Here is a 7,014-nt window from a genome sequence, read left to right as displayed (position 1 = left end):
TCCGTTGAATTACTGTAGGACCACATTATGCTATTTTTCCTTACGTATGCAATCAATCAATGGTCTGTTTTTATCAAATATATTCGAAGTTGCGCACGCATTAAAACTATGTGATCGATTGTAGCAAATTCCGGTGTTGTGTTATTACGCGGAATATGGATATGCGTACATTTATAAACTTGTCATTCGTTATTGCGTGATTTACTAAGTACGGATATTGGCCGTCTGGAAGCTGCAGGGGTACGAGATGTGTCTCAGTAGGAAGGCAATCGGAGTTTACTGCAGTTCAATTCACGGTTGCATTAAATCTCCCGATATTATTCACTACATCTAAGAGATTAAAATGTACTTTCTCGTTGTGTTAAACCTGGTAAACCCTACTTAATACTTCTCAAGTTTATTCATGGCGTTATAGAAATGCATTTCCGTTTGTAAATTCTTTGATAATATTCGTTTCTTTCAAAACTTTATCCCTGTGTAAACTAATGCTTTGTAAATATCAAGGTGTAATATAGCAATTTTTGGGGAAGGTTTGATTATGAACTGGGACAATTTTAAGCCTACGTTGAGACAGGTTATAGATCCACCCGTAAGATCAACCGTAAATCTTTCAGGATAGCTAAAACGGCTGCTTTGTAGCTATGGTCCCTGGTGTTAATTTTCGCTTCTTTAAATTCACGTTGTTTCTTGGAATAGACATAGCTTGTTGAAATGCTTGAATGAAAGCATGTTATCGCATTCAAAATAATCAACGAACCTCTTCGTGAATTCGTCGGTTTTCTTCCATCACTTTTCGTTGTATGAGAATTCGATCGGCCAGGCTCATGCCGGGATTTGCTTTCCTTTTTTTCTTGCGCACCCGACGAATTAACTCTTGCCTTTGTTCCGGCGTTTCGTCGTATTCTGGCAGGACGGGTTTCGGCTTCCGTTCTCGACGGGGTTTTCTGGGATGACGCGAGGACATTTTTAATTATCTTGTAGTCTGAAATTAAACTTGATAAATTGTACATAAACATCGAAACATTTCGTCTGGAGGCAACGTTTTCAGTCGAGCGACGGACGCTGAATTTACGATTTACTACAGTATTTCGGATATGCGAGACCGTTACAGCTTCCTAGGATAAGCAAATTTACCCGACATTATAAATCCCCTCGGAAAAGATGAATGGCGTAGAATGTATGAATACCGGGTACAAATTGAAAAACGTGATTTCGAAAATGTCTAGCAGATTGTTCTTGAATTCCTTCTAATCATAATCAACCAACTACAGATCATTCCAATATTCTAACTGGAGATAACGACTCCTACAACGTCACCGCCAAATATCGGCTAACTGAGTAAATACGACGAATGCAAAATGCAAATGTTATTCCAAATGCAGTCTTGGAGTCAAGGAAGTTTTTTTTATTCCACTAAAAGGCATCTTCATCTCCTATTCAAAAATAAAACATGGGATTTATTCAATGAAATACCACCTATCAATAAACTTAAGAATCAAAAAAAGATTCGAACCAATGACCTCTTGAATCGAAAGCCTGGGCGACCTTTGGTTACTATAGTCGAACTATGAAACCAAATCTCAGTTAATCGGGACTATAGTGCGGAAATCAGACATCAGACCACAATTAGGTTAGTAGCTTCAAGATGCGTACGGCCGGACCCCAAAAATAGTACTTGGAATGAAATAGAGGTCTTTCATAAATGTCAGCTTATTACTGCAAGGTATGAAATCCATTGGTCATCAGAGACAGATTGATAAAGAAATAGTGGATTCCCTGGCCATTTTTTTGGATGGAGTAAGGGTACCAAACACGGTGGGGGATTCCCATCAATATTCGGCTCGGATGTACCGAACATACCTGTACTGGAATACCCCTTCTTTCTAACGGTTTGATTATTTCAAAAGTTTTGTCGGGTATGTGGGGCGAAAAATGCGTAGCTAAGATGCTGGCCTAGCGCCCATAAGCAGGATTTCCTGTGGATTTGATTACTAGACATCGCCCTACCAGAAGTTTCTAACCACTAGTGTATATTTCAAGAAATCTCCATGGACAGCACTTAATTAGTAGCTTTTTGAAATTTAGTTCTGCATAATATTTGATGAAATTATCGTGTAAAATCTTTCATTGGACAGTAGGACCTCCAGCTAGTAGCTACGCAACAAGGTTATATAGATTTTCCCCGTTATGTTTTTACGCGTCGCCGGATGATTACTAATGGTGCCATTTAACACACCGTTCAGTCGTCGAGAATGCACGGGGATTTTTTTCTAGAGATTTATAGTAGCACCCTCGAAACACGTCGTATCGAATCGGCGTGTTTTGTCACCACTTTCCGAGACGGGAGTGACATCGGTTTGAAGTGGCTGAAAGGCAGCTAGCTGCAGGAGTGGTTCTCCAGACTGACCTTCTTTCAGACTATTATGTTAAAATGGCGAATAGCAACCAACAGGTTACTGTTGTAGGAAAATAAGAAATAAAAAGCACAAATATTCCAAGGATTGAGTTACTAAATGAGGAGAGAATCCCACAACGATAATAAAAAGTCCGAAAATGAAACTTCGAGATAGTAGTTTATTTCAACGTTTCGACTATATCAAAGACTGTTCGTATCATCTCTGATTACTTGAATTAGTCTCTTTGTCTCTGGATTGTATATATATATCTCATAATTTCTGTAGTATCTCATTATTCCTGAAGATGACTATTAGGATATAGTCGAAACGTTGAAATAAACTACTATCTCGAAGTTTCATTTTCGGACTTTTTATTATCATTGTGGGATTCTCTCCTCATCGCGTCAACACGGATATAGTGTTCTACCAATCGTGATTGAGTTACAAAGTCAATCATAACATGCTTTGTACTTCGCAATGTTTATTCTCGTAGAAATAACTCGCAGTGTGTCCCAAGACAATAGCACCTTCATCGGGTGAGTGAACTGAAACATGAACAAAGTAGAGCCGACAAGTATAGAACGTTCAATTCAGAATCTTTCCACAAATCTGTCTCGTAACGATGAAAGAACGCTAACAAAAAGAAACAATGTCGCGCACGCTGGTATCGTGACGACGAGTCGATGTTACCAGGAAGTCAGTACGACTAGGTGTCAGGTTACATTAAGAAGCCGATAGACTGGAATTACGAGCCATTTCAAAAGACGCTTTCACCTGTTCTACCGACTATTATTGTCACTGCGAAGGTAGATATAGCTGGCAGCTATACCTGAAGCTGCTCGAATAATATCCAGAGAAACGTTCGTGTGTGTGTCCCATTCGAATAAACAACAAAACGTGCGTTTTCGAGCGAACGGAAAAGGAAATGGCAGCCATTTGTCAAAGCTTTCTGTGTGTAAAACTCTCGAATGATCCAGATTTTACTGTCAAAAAACAGAATTATTTATGATTCAATAATGGCAATCGCATTTTTATTGACTTCTCGTATTGTTCTATGGACTTGTCCCTGGTTTCTATCGTTGGATGGCGTATTTATCATTAGAAAAAAATGTAATTATTGATTACAAATCACAGAAACTAAGTCTTTCATCAACTACAGTCCATGTACCCATTTCAAACGAATCTGCTCCCTGTAAAACACTTGAAATGCTAACTGAGCTTTTTCACTGATATATTTGTGAATAATTCATTTCTACTGGTGTAATTTGAGCATCTACAAGCCGGAGCAAATATATGGTGATATCTCAGTGCGCATTTTCATAATTTTGCACGCAGTAACGTGATAGCATTGCTGCCAATTTAGCACTTTCAACTTTATTTCATGACCACATGACAATTTAAGAGGTTTTCACTGCTCTGTTTCGAGCATGCAGTTTGTTGCCATGGAAAAGTGTCTTGTTACATTCATATATTCAATATTTTTCTCAGTAAATCTTTTTTAAGTGCCCCTATTTTGAATTGAAGCGGAACTGTCTTATATTATAATATGACCATTTACAAAAAGAGAATCCCACGATAATAACGGAAAAAAATGAAGTCCGAAAATGTTTCCTTCAGCTAGTAGTTTATTCGACGTTTATTTTCTTTCGTTGTCATAGCAGGATTCTCTTCATATTATCGTTTCAACATGGATATAGCGTCTTACTAATGGTGAATGTGACCAGCGCCTCTTCTACATAAAGGACGAACCCTTATCGCTTTCAATGTGATGAATCCGGGTTTAAAATAGGTTTAATTCACGTTAATTCACGATATCACTTACTTCTAGTAACAGAACATCGCGCGCAAAATGAAAATTAGAAAAAAAGGAAAAACCCGGAAAAAGATGATAAATTATTTCATATTATATGGAGGAAATAAAATAATCTAAATATATTTTTCAACCTACCTGATCTTTTTAATAACGTATCCAGTTGGTCATTGCGAGAAATTCCTTTCGTAGTAATTCGTCATCAAATATACACATATCCATCGCCCTTGCGAACAATGATGTCCCATTTGTTGCATCGTGTCCGTGTCGTATCGTTAGACCGAGTCGTATCGTTAGACCGACACTATCTTCACCTTCGTGAAACCCTGTCTGTCGTTATTGCGCGAATTCGATCGAACTGTACGATTACAGATTGCGGTCGTTTGTCGGTTTGTTTAAATATGGATCATCGCCTTTGTTTTACGCGCGTCGATAACTCTATCAAGTTCGCGTACTCAAGACAATGAAAGACCCACGAATGGCAAACTATCAGTACATCCTCGTCGTCTCTTTTAACCATTTGCGTCGTATAGTCCACATCTCTGATGTCGCTTAGGCAACTAATGTTATTGTTGCGCTCGCGCTAGTCTTCAGCCACGACTTCAGCAAAAACGTTTCTGGATCCCAGGCTCCCATTCAGTTATACTACCGCGATGGAATTTAACGGTATGATGATTAACGACTTGAAATATTTCGAATCGAAAAAGTGATTTATCGACTTTATACTACACCACCGTCGTTCGAAGGTCGGGGGTAAACTTCGTTTCAGATGTATAGTGTAACCGTATTGAAAAAGTCCTGCGGTGGTTTGAAAGTCGTAAACAATGCTAATGCAACTGTTAAATTAAATAAGTCCCCGATTCCTGGAATCAGACAAAGTCGAATACGAATTGATCGAATTTTCAAGCGCTGTAAAAATCTAATCAAGCTTTATATCGAGAAGGAGGTAGGGCTCCTATAAACGAGATGAGACGGTATTTCAGCCCAATTTCAATTGAATATAAAGGCTGAAACTGGAAAATTCTATATTTGAAATTAATGATAAGTGCGGTTATGAATAAGTAACACACATATTGTAAATGTACTTCCCAACCGGTAATGCTACGATTATGTTTACAAGACGGGTGGCGGTCGGATAGTGTATTGAGATTAGGTGTTAATATATATACCGTGGTAAACCAACTAGAACATCAACACCTAATCTCAATATCATCCGGTCGCCCATCTTGTATACTTGATCGTAACATTATGTATATATATACCCGTAGTATTTATTGACCGTTTTTATATTTGCTGAAATTCATCATTGGGACAGGGGCAACGGGGGTTCAACGATAGTAAATATTTATTGAGCGTAATACAAGCATTTGGTTTGTGGTAGTGGGACGTCATCATCTGCGACAGTTACCGTCTGCCTGGTGTATACCTTGTCCGATAATTTGATTAATAATAAACCGAGACAGGCGTTTATTAAGCCGTCTCTCGTCTGTTAAACATAGATCAATCCAAAAGCCAGACATCAAGAACAATATCTTTATTTTACGACGAATGGTTTTGCTATTTCCAGTACACAATCTTCGCTGAGATGGTTTAACGACATCGAATTTAGCGACTCGAAATATATATATCGATAATTTGTACATTTACCGAAATGATGATATATTATGACCTCAAAACATCGTCTATCTCGATGTATGAAATTAAGCAGCCAACAAGAATAAATTCCACTCAGTTCGCTTGCCGGTTCAGGCTGGAAAGCAGATCGTTAAAAAAGAACGGAACTGATTTGTCCGAATATGTACTTCGATTTAACAAAAACAACTTTCTGCAAATTCGACCGACCACGCGATTACCGTATAGCTGTACCGTAATTTTCGATTTCAAAATCAAACCCCCTACGGCGTCGTTTCGAGCAGGTGTGGGGGACACCAAATAAGTAACCAAGCCGCACATTATAGGGACTCTAATCCCTATCAAAAAAAGAAACGAAGGTGAAATTTCGAAGCAGAATATCGCCGTGCAGAAATAGACCCGACGTCTAATTCAAATATTCAATTTGGTTGATTAAACACGGCTTCGTCTGAATGAAGAAAATACTAGGTTGATTTTCATCGATGAATTTTTTTTTCGTCTCGATTCGTGCACCGATAATCCCGCCTTATAGTTTTTCTCTCTATTCACCACCAGACAAAAGTCGTTTTATCGCTAATTGCCATCCCTAACTCGGTAACCATAGTCGCCATGGGAAAGTTATTGGACCCGGCGACTATCATGGTAGACAGTGTTGTGAACGAATCTACTCGGTGGTTATAATCTCGCGCATGCGAATCATCAATAATGCTGCCCGGCAGCCGTAGAAGAGTAATGCAAGGCCGTAGATGGATCGATATAAAAAGAAATTCAATTTTGATGGGGGGTTATTTCACAGAATATTTTTTCAGAAACTGGCATCTGGTCGGCCCCCCTGGTCTCCGAAATCGGCCTAGATGAGGCTACACCGACCATAAGAATGACGCCAGGCGTGTTCTAGCCGATCAGGCATTTCATGAGTTGTCGGGGGAGTGACAGGCAGCACTGAGTAACTAGGAACACGCGTAGATAACACATAATGGATGGGAAAGTATTTATGTCGTAGTAAAAAACGAAACGAAACCCAATTCGAAACCCGCGCCGCAAAGAGGCACAGGGAAGCGAGGGTTTACCGACGGGTTGTGGAAATAACCGGAGCGTGCCGTGGCTGAGTCTAGTTGGCAACAGGGAAGTGGAGAGTTCACCCGTGTGAGTCGGGTCGGAAATTGTTGGAGCCGT

Source organism: Tubulanus polymorphus, chromosome 6 (genome assembly GCF_964204645.1).
Source record: "Tubulanus polymorphus chromosome 6, tnTubPoly1.2, whole genome shotgun sequence".
Taxonomy (NCBI): domain Eukaryota; kingdom Metazoa; phylum Nemertea; class Palaeonemertea; order Tubulaniformes; family Tubulanidae; genus Tubulanus; species Tubulanus polymorphus.
Note: the sequence above shows the minus strand (reverse complement) of the source record.